The sequence below is a fragment of the Myxine glutinosa genome, chromosome 14, assembly GCF_964187855.1.
Source record: "Myxine glutinosa chromosome 14, kmMyxGlut1.1, whole genome shotgun sequence".
Lineage (NCBI taxonomy): Eukaryota > Metazoa > Chordata > Myxini > Myxiniformes > Myxinidae > Myxine > Myxine glutinosa.
The window spans coordinates 7,902,832-7,914,784 of NC_136274.1; the positions used below are offsets into that span (position 1 = coordinate 7,902,832).

The window sequence follows — 11,953 nt, forward strand, 5'->3', positions numbered from 1 at the left end:
CCGCAAGGCTAACCCCCACTCTAGCAGAGAAAATGGCCTTAAAACGATCATTCATTTAGTAACCATGGGGTTTCTTTTTCCTCAGTCAATAAATAAAAGTGCATACTGGAAATTTAATACCAGTCTTCTAGAAGATGGTCTATTTAAAGAAGCCTTCCAAGTTTTCTGGGTGAATCAAATTATAAGAAAGCCCTCTTTTTCTTCAGTAAATCTTTGGTGGGACAATACGAAAACCCAGATTCGGGTGTTTTGTCAACAGTTTAGAGCCTCGGTTCTTAACCTGTGGGGCGCGCGCCCCAAGGGGGGCGTGAGCAATTTTCAGAGGGGGCGCGGGACGGCAGTATAAACGTCTAAATAACCCCAAACGGAAATTATAATCCCCCTACTGAAAAAAATTAATTAACCGAAAAGATAGCGCCTTATATAATTCCTAGTTTGTTACAGTCTCAACTAACACTTCTTTTTTTCTTCCGACAGATTATTAACTGGAATCGAAGTCAATGGCAATGAGTGCAAAAAAGAGGAAATACCAAGACGAGTACATCAAGTTCGGATTTGTGGCACTTCAAAAGGGTGACGCAGAGGTTCCTCAGTGCGTTATATGTTACAAGACTGAGCAATGATGCCATGCGGCCAACACGTTTGGAACGCCACGTGAGGACAACCCATCCTGAACTAGCAGACAAATCACAGGCATTCTTTGTGGCGAAAAGGGAAGCCCTGAAGCGAGCTAAGTTGGACAGCAGTGGGACATTTCGGCAACAGACGTCAAAGATCGTTGAGGCGTCCTACGAGATTGCCCTGCTAGTAGCAAAGAACAAGAAGAGCCATACAATCGGAGAGACTCTCATTAAACCGAGTCTACTGCGAGCGGCAGAGCTCATCCTGGGGAAGGATAGTGCGAACAAACTCTCGGCTATCTCCCTGTTGAACGATACCATCAAGGGACGGAGCGATGAAATGTCTCAGGACATCAAAGAACAAGTGACTGACCAGATAAGGGCCTCACCTGTCTTTGCCATCCAAGGCGACGAAACGACAGACGTGGCTCAGTGTTCTCAGCTGCTCATGTATGCTCGTTTCATATTAGGCGACAGCGTGAAGGAGGAAATGCTATTTTGTCATCCCCTGGAAACTTACACGACAGCAGCGGATGTCTTTGAAGTGGTATCGAAGTTCTTCGAAGAAAATCGACTTTCATGGGACACATTGGTAGGTGTTTGCACAGACGGAGCTCCGGCCATGCTTGGCTCGCGTTAGGGTTTCATTACGAAGGTGAAACAAAAAAGAGTCCCTCTGCTATTGGTACACACTGCGTTATCCATCGTGAGTCCTTAGCATCTAAGACCCTGCCCGCTGAAATGAGGGATTTCCTGAACCTGGCTATCAAGGTAGTCAACTTTATCAAAGGTGGAGCCTTAAACAGTCGCCTGTTCAAACAGCTGTGCAAGGACTTGGACTGCGATCATCAAGCCTTGCTTTTCCACACAAACGTGCGTTGGCTTTCGAAGGGAAACATGTTGGGGCGAGTCTACGAGCTGAGGGAAGAAGTCGCAACATTCCTAGACGTGCAGCGGAAGGCGGATCTCTACAAAATGTTCCAGTCCCGAGAATGTCAACTGTCTCTAGCTTACCTCGTAGACATCTTCGAAGCACTCAACGGTATCAACCAAAAACTGCAAGGGAAGCACATAAACATTACCACGCAATACGACACCATTCGAGCCTTCATGGCTAAACTCGACCTCTGGAAATGCCGAATGGAGGCCGGAAACATAGCTTGTTTCCCAAACTTGGACTCTGCCGTTCCGGACGGCCTTCTCGATTCAAAGTTAAAGAACCAAATCATCGATCATCTGACTGAACTCGAAGCGGATTTCATCCGCTACTTTCCTGACTTGGACGAAAAGCAAAAGACCTGGAAATTCATCAGAAACCCATTCCAATGCGACGTAGCTGATGTTTCGGACGAGGTCCAGGAGGAGTTTCTGGAGCTAAAGTTCAACTCCTCGGCTGAGGATGACTTTGAAATTCTGGACCTGGAGACATTCTGGGTCAAGTATCTTCCTGTTTATCCTCTGATCTCGCTTCAAGCTGTTCGGATTCTGACGATGTTCGGATCCACGTATCTCTGCGAGGCTGCATTCTCCGCGCTGGTCGCTGTCAAGACCAAATACAAAAGCAAGCTGAACGTTGAAGGAGATCTGCGCTGTGCTCTCTCTGGCACGCGACCACGAATTCCGGATCTGATAGCTAAGAAGCAGTGCCAACCATCTCACTAAAATTTAGTGAGATTTTTGGCATTGCTTCTTTAGTGACTAAATTGTTGTTTCATTGATTTTGCGTCCTTTGACGTGACATTTCAACAAACGTGTTTTGTGTAGTTACCCTTTCCTTTCATCGATCCGTGCCTTGAGCTTGTTTGCGTTTTGATGCAATAAAACGAGGTTTGTAATCTCTCCTTTGTTATTTTGAAAGAACATCATCTGTTCAGGTGTACCAGATCCAGTGTTTGAAATAAGCCAGGGCCCGGCCCTGGCTGCCATGCTTAGGGCCCTGGCTGTTAACAGAATCTACGTCAATAGCCAGGGCCCAGGGCCCAGCCCTGGCTGGCTTCAATATCAACGAACAAACCCCTCAGAATGCACCACAGAGCACCTAGAATTCAAAAATTTCCTGGGGGGGACCCCCCAGACGAAAGGGGAAACCCCTCTCGCGCTCTCCCCAACGAGTGGCTTCGTCAGATGTAGGTGGAGGGGGGCGCGGAGACGAGCAACAATTGCTAAAGGGGGCGCGACACTAGAAAGGTTAAGAACCCCTGGTTTAGAGCAAACATTACAAATGTTAAGAATATAACAATGACTTGTTTGGAAGCTGACATTGTACAGCTCGAAGGTAAACTTGCTAAAAATAATAATGCAAGAAACTTCCAGTTATTACTATAAAAGAAGACTCAGTTGAGAGAGTTAGTCCAGGAGGAAGCAGCAGGGTTGTTACTCAGACTAAGGGTTAAGAACTTAAAGGTTTTAGATACCCCTAGTAAAGCTTTTTTTCGTCTGGATTCTGTCAGTAAAGCACCCAAGAACATTTTTTCTGTAATTGATCTTGTCGGAGCTGTTGTTGTAAATCCCAGAGACAGATGGTTAATGGTTATATGTTCAAGATTTCTTTTCCAAACTGTTTTCAAAACAGGTTGTTTCTGATGAAACTATGAGACTTTTAACCTCTCACCTATCCTCGTTAACTGAGCCCCAGCGGCTGGATATGGACTCGCCAATTACGCTCGAGGAGTTAACGCAAGCCCTGGCTGGAATTGACTCGGGAAGAGCCCCTGGAATCGATGGTCTGCCGGCTGAATTTTATGTGGAATTTTGGGAACTGTTAGGTCCAGAACTGATGCATGTTCTTGAATCATCACTGACTCATGGAGAATTGCCTTTAAGTTTGAGAAGAGCGGTGATGTCCCTTCTTCCAAAGGCTGGTGATTTGCGACACATGAAGAATTGGAGACCTGTTTCTCTACTATGCACTGATTGTAAAATCCTTTCAAACGTTCTGGCGAATCGAGTTAAAAGGGTAATTTGCGATTTGGTTCACCCTGATCAGGGTTATTGTATCCCAGGTAGATCCATGTTTGATAACATATTTTTCATTAGAGATCTGATAGATGGCAACTGTGTGCAGAATGACTTTGGTATAATTTTTCTTGATTTAGAAAGGCTTTTGATAGCATCGATCACATCTTTTTGAATCATGTGCTTGAAGCTTGTGGATTTGGAGCTAATTTCAGAACTTATATTGCTTTATTGTACAACAATATATTCAGTTTAGTTAAGGTGAACAATGAGCTTTGTCCTCCCATACAGGTTCAAATGGGGGTAAGGCAAGGTTGCCCTGTCTCCGGCTTACTGTTCACCCTTGTAATGGAATCACTTCTCGTGTTACTAAGGAATAACGTTTCTGGAATGAGTATATCTCCTGAACATCCTCCAGTTGTCGTATCAGCGTATGCTGATGATGTCGCAGTCATTGTTAAAAACAATAACGACCGCAGCTCTTGCTAAGTGCCTACATTTGTTTGGTTTAGCTTCCTCGTTGAAGTGCAACTGGGAAAAGAGCAAAGCGTTATGGGTTCCCTCTGTCAGGGACAGTGCATCTAGAATGGTGCAAGGCCCGCCAATACACCTTCCTGCAAGTTTAAAGTGGGCGGATAAAGGTGTTCGCTATCTTGGAGTGTTTCTTGGATCCCCACAGTACGGCCAGAAGAACTGGGAAGGTGTTGCTGAATGCATAAAAAAGAGATTGAGTAGGTGGAGGAGAGCCCTGCCTCACCTTTCGTTTCAGGGCCGAGGTTTGGTAGTCAAGAATCTAGTCACCTCCTTCTTGTGGCACAGATTCATCTGCCTGCAACCACCAGAAGGCTTGGTGAAGGAAGTGCAAAGGCAACTGTTGGAGTTATTTTGGGGCGGTCATCACTGGTTACGGCCAAACATTGTATGCCGTCCATTGGCCGAGGGTGGCCAGGGTATGGGCGACGTCAGGAGCCATCAGGTGATCTGGCCTTTCGGCTATGCTCTGTGCAAAAACTTTTGGCAAAAGAGCAATTACCAAACCATGTCTTGGCCACCCACATTTTGCGGCAAGCAGGTGGGCTGGGATATGGCCGTGAATGTTTCTTGGTCCTGCTTCAACAAGTTGACATATCTCCTCTTCCTGTTTTTTATCAGAGTGTGTTGAATGCTTGGCAGAACCTCACAGTGTGCCATCAAGAAGACAACTACGGCATCCATATGTTTGCACAAGAGCCTTTGTTCTGCAATCGGCTTTTCCCTAACATGCCCAAAAGTAGGGACCTCTGCCAGCATTTCATAATTGCCGGCATCACAAAAGTATGGCACCTCCAGCATGTTTCAGGTTGTGGGTGGAAATCAGCTCGAGAAGTAGCCGAGCTAGTAGGAATTCGGTCCGAAAGTGACTGCAAAAGTGTTGAGAGAGGTGATACGAATAGGGGTACGGCTGAGAGTATACTGGTCCCACGAGCTCAAACCATTGCACGATGAGTGGGATTTTCCTGGGTTATTGGTGCACTTCAAGTCAGAAGACTTACCTCCGGTTGGCATGGGGTTAAGCCCCTTTCAAGAGACTAGCAATAAAGAGCTATACAAGTCATGTGTCAAGTTACTGTTGGGGGATACACCGCTAAATGGAGTAGTCCGGTGGAAGAGACTGTTGCCTGTGGGACCCTCCCCTGAACCTGTATGGGACTCCATGTATAGCAAGCTCATAAGTAAAAGATCTGGTGACCTCCAATGGAGACTGATCCACTGGATAGTCCCCTCCAATAAGTTAATCAACCATTTCTCTCCTACATCCACATGTTGCCCGTTCTGCATATGTACGGAGGACGTGTTCCACGCCTTCATTAACTGTGTGAGATTGGTTCCTTTGTTTCGGTGGTTTAATCTTGTGGCACACAGAATGAATGTTGTTTTCTCGTTGCGTTCTTTTATTTTCGGCTTTAATGCCAAGTCAAGCAAGGAAAACATGTCAATGAGGTTTCTTGTCGCAACAGCCAAGCTGGCAATATATCTCTCAAGAAGGGAGAAATTGAATGGTAAACCTGTCGGCGTCGGGGAATGCAATGTTATGTTGTTTTTCAATGCCCTCGTGTCAGCAAGACTTAAACTAGAGTTTTGTTTCTATAGGGATGCAAACAATCTTGATGAATTCACCAATACTTGGTGTCATGAAGGGTTGTGTGGGGTTCGTGAGAACCAACTGGTAATATTTTTGATGTTTGTATAAAGTTAATGGTTTATTTTGGCAATTTGTTTGCCGTGATACTTCTGGAACCTTTCCGTTTCATTGCTTTTCATGTATTTATGGTTGGTGTAAATATATAAATTTTATTTGTATTATTTTGATAATGAAAGGACTTCAAAAGTCAAAAGTGTCTCTCTTTCTCTCTGTGTCGTGGCCCCGACTTCGTGAAGGTGGGTATACACAATTCTAAATGTGGGGGATCTCTGGATCACTTCTGGGAGATCATTTGGCTGTCTCTGTGCCACAGGCTTGTTTAACAGAACTGTGAGGGAATATGCAACAACAAAAATAATAACAACAACAACAACACACCTCACCGAGCTGGTGTGCAGGTTAGTAATCGACTCGGAATAACACCACATCATAGCCATGACAGCCAATCCAAACACTTCGGGATGGCTTGGAATATCACGGGAGAGTCTCAGGGAAGAAAGAGAGTCTCACTCAGCACTCTCCCTGAAGGTGCAAGAGCACAATATTACACCTGATGTAATATCTACCTACATTTGGTCGGAAGTGTTAGTAACGTTGTTACCTCCGCCACCGAAGGTGGTCGGAAGTTATGTTTTTATTCTGTCTGTTTGTCTGTCTCTTTTGATCTGTCTTTTGATCTGTCTTTGTTCAATCTGTGTCTTTTGATCTGTGTCTGTTCGATCTGTCTCTGTTTGATCTGTGTCTGTTCGATCTGTCTCTGTTTGATCTGTCTCTGTTTGATCTGTCTCTGTTCGATCTGTCTCTGTTCGATCTGTCTCTGTTCGATCTGTCTCTGTTCGATCTGTCTCTGTTCGATCTGTCTCTGTTCGATCTGTCTCTGTTCGATCTGTCTCTGTTCGATCTGTCTCTGTTCGATCTGTCTCTGTTCGATCTGTCTCTGTTCGATCTGTCTGTTCGATCTGTCTCTGTTCTATCTGTCTCTGTCCGATCTGTCTCTGTTAGATCTGTTAGATCTGTCTCTGTTCGATCTGTCTCTGTTCGATCTGTCTCTGTTTGATCTGTCTCTGTTCGATCGTCTCTGTTCGATCATCTCTGTTCGATCGTTTCTGTTCGATCGTCTCTTTTCATCCGTCTCTTTTCATCCATCTCTTTTCAGCCGTCTCTTTTCATCCGTCTCTTTTCATCTGTGTCTTTTCATCCGTGTCTTTTCATCCGTCTCTTTTCATCCATCTCTTTTCATCCATTTCTTTTCATCCATCTCTTTTGATTTGTATCTTCTGATTTGTCTCTGTTCATCTGTCTCTGTTTGTTTATGAACAGGATATCTCAAAACGTTGTGGACGGATTCGGCCGAAACTTTGACAGTTTGGGTGTGGGACAAGGACGAAATGATTAGATTTTGAATATTCGAACCTGGATCTGGATCTGAGAATTTTTAAAGTGATTCTTCACCATTGAGAGATCGGACAAAACTATATATAGAATGACATCTCAAAAAGTTATGCAAGGATTCGGACGAAACTTGGTGGGTGAGTTTGTTAGGCGACAAGATCAAGCTGATGCGATTTTGGTTAAGGTCCGAATCCAGATCCGACGTATCAGTGGATACAAAACGTGAACTGTTCAGTCTGGTGGAGGTATGCACACTACCAAGTGCTGTTGCAGTCCAAGCTGTTGTTGTTGTATAACCCCGGACAGTCCTCTCCAACAAGCCTGCGGTACGGAGACAACCGATCGATCTCCCAGCAGCGACCCAGAAATCCCCCACATCCAGGATGGTGTACCTCCACTCCACCTTCACGAAGTCGCGGCCACGACGGAATTCGAGAGAGACAAATAGAAGAGACGGACAAGAGGGAAAGGGCCGGTCCATGGGGACCAATCAGCAACTATGACCGTGACTGCACTGCCCTGACGAATCCGAGCAGCAGGGAAGAATGGGGGAAGATTTGGACCCCAACTTGCATTGGATAGTAAAACCACAGCGAAGAAGCGTCCCCAATATCTGTCGTAGTTCAAGTTTTTTTTTTATTGCCAAAGCCAGACCAACGTAATGGTGGCCAAGTGTGCATGGCACTAGACAAACATCCCAGACCGTTTTGGGTTAAAAATCCGACTGAACGCATCACTTTTAAGGATTCAAATCGAAACTTCTGAAAACCCTATCGATACCAAGTTGGCTCACTAATGACTAGTTAGGGAGGGGTAATCATACAATTCTGACTTTTCTGGTCGACACGTGATACTCGCCCACACAACTGATTGGCTCTTACTGTGATGGCAACTTCACCATGACGCCCACATCATGCTCACAATTGTTATTACTAACACTATTGTTACTGTACTCGTACCTTGGGGATTTGAGGGATGGATGAAACAAGTGCCGATTATAAATAGCACAAGGGAATGTAAAATACTAACCTTGCATATTTCCTTCCTGTCCCCTTACCTTTGGTAATCCAGTGTAGATGGCCCACCCTCGCGGTATCCATGAGGGTGTGACCCCAATCAGACCCACGTCGGCGCATTTTGATGGAAAGCCTCGAAACACAGCTACGCCTCGGCAAAGCGCTCCCGCTTCCGAGTGAAATTTTACACCAACACATCCATTACATCTTCCCTTCTGTCCTTTCGCTAAATCAACAAAACCAAGTCGTCACAGCACAGCTACATATAAGATACATATGATGTTTACAGTTTTGTACATCACTGTACTGCTAATATAATCAACGACAGACAACTGGAGGTTTACAATATTGCATTATGTTAATGGAGGACAACAAATGCAAAATTATTGTTTTACAACAACTGCAATTTAAAACATTCTCTATAATTATATAAGCACACACTGCACATATATATATATAGTCATGTGAAAAAGCAAGAACACCCCATGTAAAGTTTGACTTTTTCAACATATTTCAACATACAGCTATTTGATCTTCATTTCAACAATATTGATAGATAAAGGTGATATTGTGGCGGACACAAAAGCCCACTGGCGTGGTGACATCATTCCGCGCACCAAGTGGGCGGTGGCCACGCCCGAGGGGTAGGCGTGGCCTCATGATATACACCGGGCGCGCAGCCCGGAGCGCGCCAGTGTTACAGTGAGCTCCTGAAATAAAGACGCTTATAAGTTATAAGTTACCGCTTGTCCGCTTCCTCCTTGCTCGCAAGCAGCGCGTGTAACGCCGCGCTTTACTGGTGACCCCCTTGACGTTGGATCTGCCGGTGCGATCCTTCCACACGCGACGCCATTGCCATGGCCAACTTCATCAAACTTCCCGAATTTTGTGAGGCTCAGGCCGAAGTCTGGTTCGGCCAGGCCGAAGCCCAATTTCAGCTTCGGCGCCTCACCGGCGATGACACGCGCTATTGCCACGTCGTCGCCTCCCTCGGGCCCGGCACGGCCGCTCGAGTTGTGTCCGTCCTTCGCCACCCACCGGACGGCCACAAGTACGAGGCACTCAAGCGGCTACTCCTAGCCACGTTCGGCCTCACGGACGACACACGGGCCAACCGCCTCCTGGATCTCCCCGAGCTCGGTGACACGCGCCCGTCGGTCCGAATGGACCATATGCTGTCACTGTTGGGCGATGAAGCCCCCGGTTCTCTATTCCGGGCGCTTTTCCGTCGCCAACTTCCAGCGCAGGTTCGCCTCGCATTGGCCGGGACCGGGCTAACGGAACCCCGAGCATTGGCAGCCGAGGCGGACAAGTACTTCGCCGCTTCGGACACGCGGGCGAGAGTCGGCGTGGCCGTCACGGCCCTCGTGGCTGATGCTGCTGATGCTGCTGCTGATGCTGATCCACAGCATCAGCTTATACAGCATACGCAGCATGCTGATACGCACCTCGTGACCGCCGCCACGCCCCGCCCACCGCCGCGGCGAAAACTGCCACCGCGGGGAAACCTGCCAACTCCACCGGCCTGGCGGAGCCAGCCGCGCTCCTCCAGCTCCACCACCTGGTGCTGGTTCCACGCCAAGTTCGGCCACGAAGCTCGGCAGTGTCATCCACCATGCTCCTTCAACAGGTCGGGAAACGCCTGGGCCGGCGCTCAATAGTGGCGATGAGCGCCGGCCGTTCGAGCAGCCTGCTGTTCATAACGGACACCTTCTCCGGGCGCCGTTACCTGTGCGACACGGGAGCGCAGGTGAGTGTCGTTCCCGCCGGCACGTCAGACAAGCACGCCGCGGGTGGGGGCCCCGCGCTGCTTGCCGCGAACGGGACGCCCATCCGTACGTACGGAAAACGCTGCCTCTCTCTGCGGTTCGGAGGGCAGGTTTTCCGATGGACGTTCGTCACCGCCGACGTGCCCATGGCACTGCTTGGCGCGGACTTCCTGTGCGCTAATGGGCTCCTGGTCGACGTCAAGCGCAGACGTCTTGTCCAGGCCGAGACGTTCAGCTCGCTCGCTTGTGGGTTGCCCAGCTCAACGAGCGGCTTGCCAAGCGGCTTGCCGAATGGTTCGGTTCCGGCCACGTTGGTCTGTACGCTTCCGGCAGCGGACGCATTCACCCGCCTCCTCGCCGGCTTCCCGGCCCTCACGCGGCCCACCTTCTCGGCGGGGGCCGTCAAGCACGGGGTGGCCCATCACATCCCCACCGTCGGGCCACCGGTCTACGCCCGGGCACGCCGCCTCGAGCCGACGAAGCTGGCGGTGGCAAAAGCGGCGTTCGCTACCCTGGAGCGACTCGGCATCGTTCGGCGCTCAGAGAGCGCTTGGGCGTCGCTGCTGCACATCGTGCCGAAGCCCGGCGGGGGATGGCGACCGTGCGGGGACTATCACCGTCTCAATGACGCCACGACTCCCGACCGCTACCCCGTCCCCAACATTCAGGACTTTTCCGCCCGTTTGGCGGGCATGTCCTTCTTCTCGAAGGTGGACCTCATACGCGGCTACCATCAGGTCCCCGTCAGGCCGGAGGACGTCCTGAAGACGGCGGTCATCACGCCATTCGGACTCTTCGAGTTCCTGCGCAAGCCCTTCGGTCTGAAGAATGCGGCTCAGGCGTTCCAGCGACTGATGGACAGCGTCCTGCGTGACTTGGATTTTGTCTACGTCTACCTGGACGATATCCTCGTCGCCAGCGCGTCCCGCGAAGAGCACCTACGCCACCTCCGCACGCTCTTCGAACGCCTGGGCCAGCATGGCCTGATTGTGAACCCCGCAAAGTGCCGGTTCGGCGCCACCATAATCGATTTTCTGGGGCACCGTGTCACTAGGCACGGAGCCGTCCCCCTGCCGGCCAAGGTGGAGGTGGTGAAGGGGTTTCCGCACCCCCGCACGATCAGACGGCTGCAGGAGTTCCTGGGCATGGTGAACTTTTACCATCGGTTCCTGCCCCGTATCACCCAGCTCCTGCGCCCCCTGCACGAAGCTCTCCGAGGTAAGCCGGGCAAAGGCGACGTTACCTGGACCGAGCAGATGGACACAGCGTTCACGGGCGCGATGCTCGCCTTGGCTAACGCCACCATGCTCGCGCACCCGGCGCCCGATGCACCGATCGCCCTCACCACCGATGCCTCGGACTACACGGTGGGCGCGGTGCACGAGCAATGGGTGCGTGGAGCTTGGCAACCGCTGGCGTTCTTTAGCCGGCAGCTTCGCCCGCCCGAACGCCGTTACAGTACCTTCGACCGCGAGTTGCTCGGGCTTCACTTGGCGGTCAGGCACTTCCGCCATCTGCTCGAGGGCCGTGCGTTCACTGCCTTCGTCGACCACAAGCCGCTGATCTTCGCGATGGGCAAGGTCACCGAGCCGTGGTCGGCCCGGCAGCAGCGTCACCTCTCGGCCGTGTCCGAGTACACGACGGACATCCAGCACGTCGCGGGGAAGGACAACCCGGTGGCGGATTGCCTTTCCCGGGCCGTCGCCCACGCAGTCCACCTCGGCATCGACTATGCCCGGATGGCAGCGGACCAGGCCACTGACCCCGACGTCCAGGCCTTGCGGACCGCCGTCACGGGCCTCCGCGTCACCGAGGTGGCGTTCGACGGCGCGAGCGCGGCCCTCTTGTGCGACGTCTCCCTTGGGCATCCTCGCCTCATCGTGCCCGCGGGCTGGCAGCGCCAGGTGTTTGACGCCATCCACGGCCTGTCCCACCCGGGCGCGAGGGCCTCCCAAAGGCTGATCGCCGACAAGTTCGTCTGGCATGGCCTCCGGAAGGCCGTCTGCGGCTGGGCCAGGA

The 11,953-nt window shown here is 50.3% G+C and overlaps 1 pseudogene; it reads left to right on the forward strand.

Annotated features, from left to right (window-relative positions):
• The first annotated feature begins 506 nt into the window (after nucleotides 1-506).
• Nucleotides 507-2,459, forward strand: LOC137439407 (protein FAM200C-like; annotated as a pseudogene).
• Nucleotides 2,460-11,953: the final 9,494 nt, after the last annotated feature.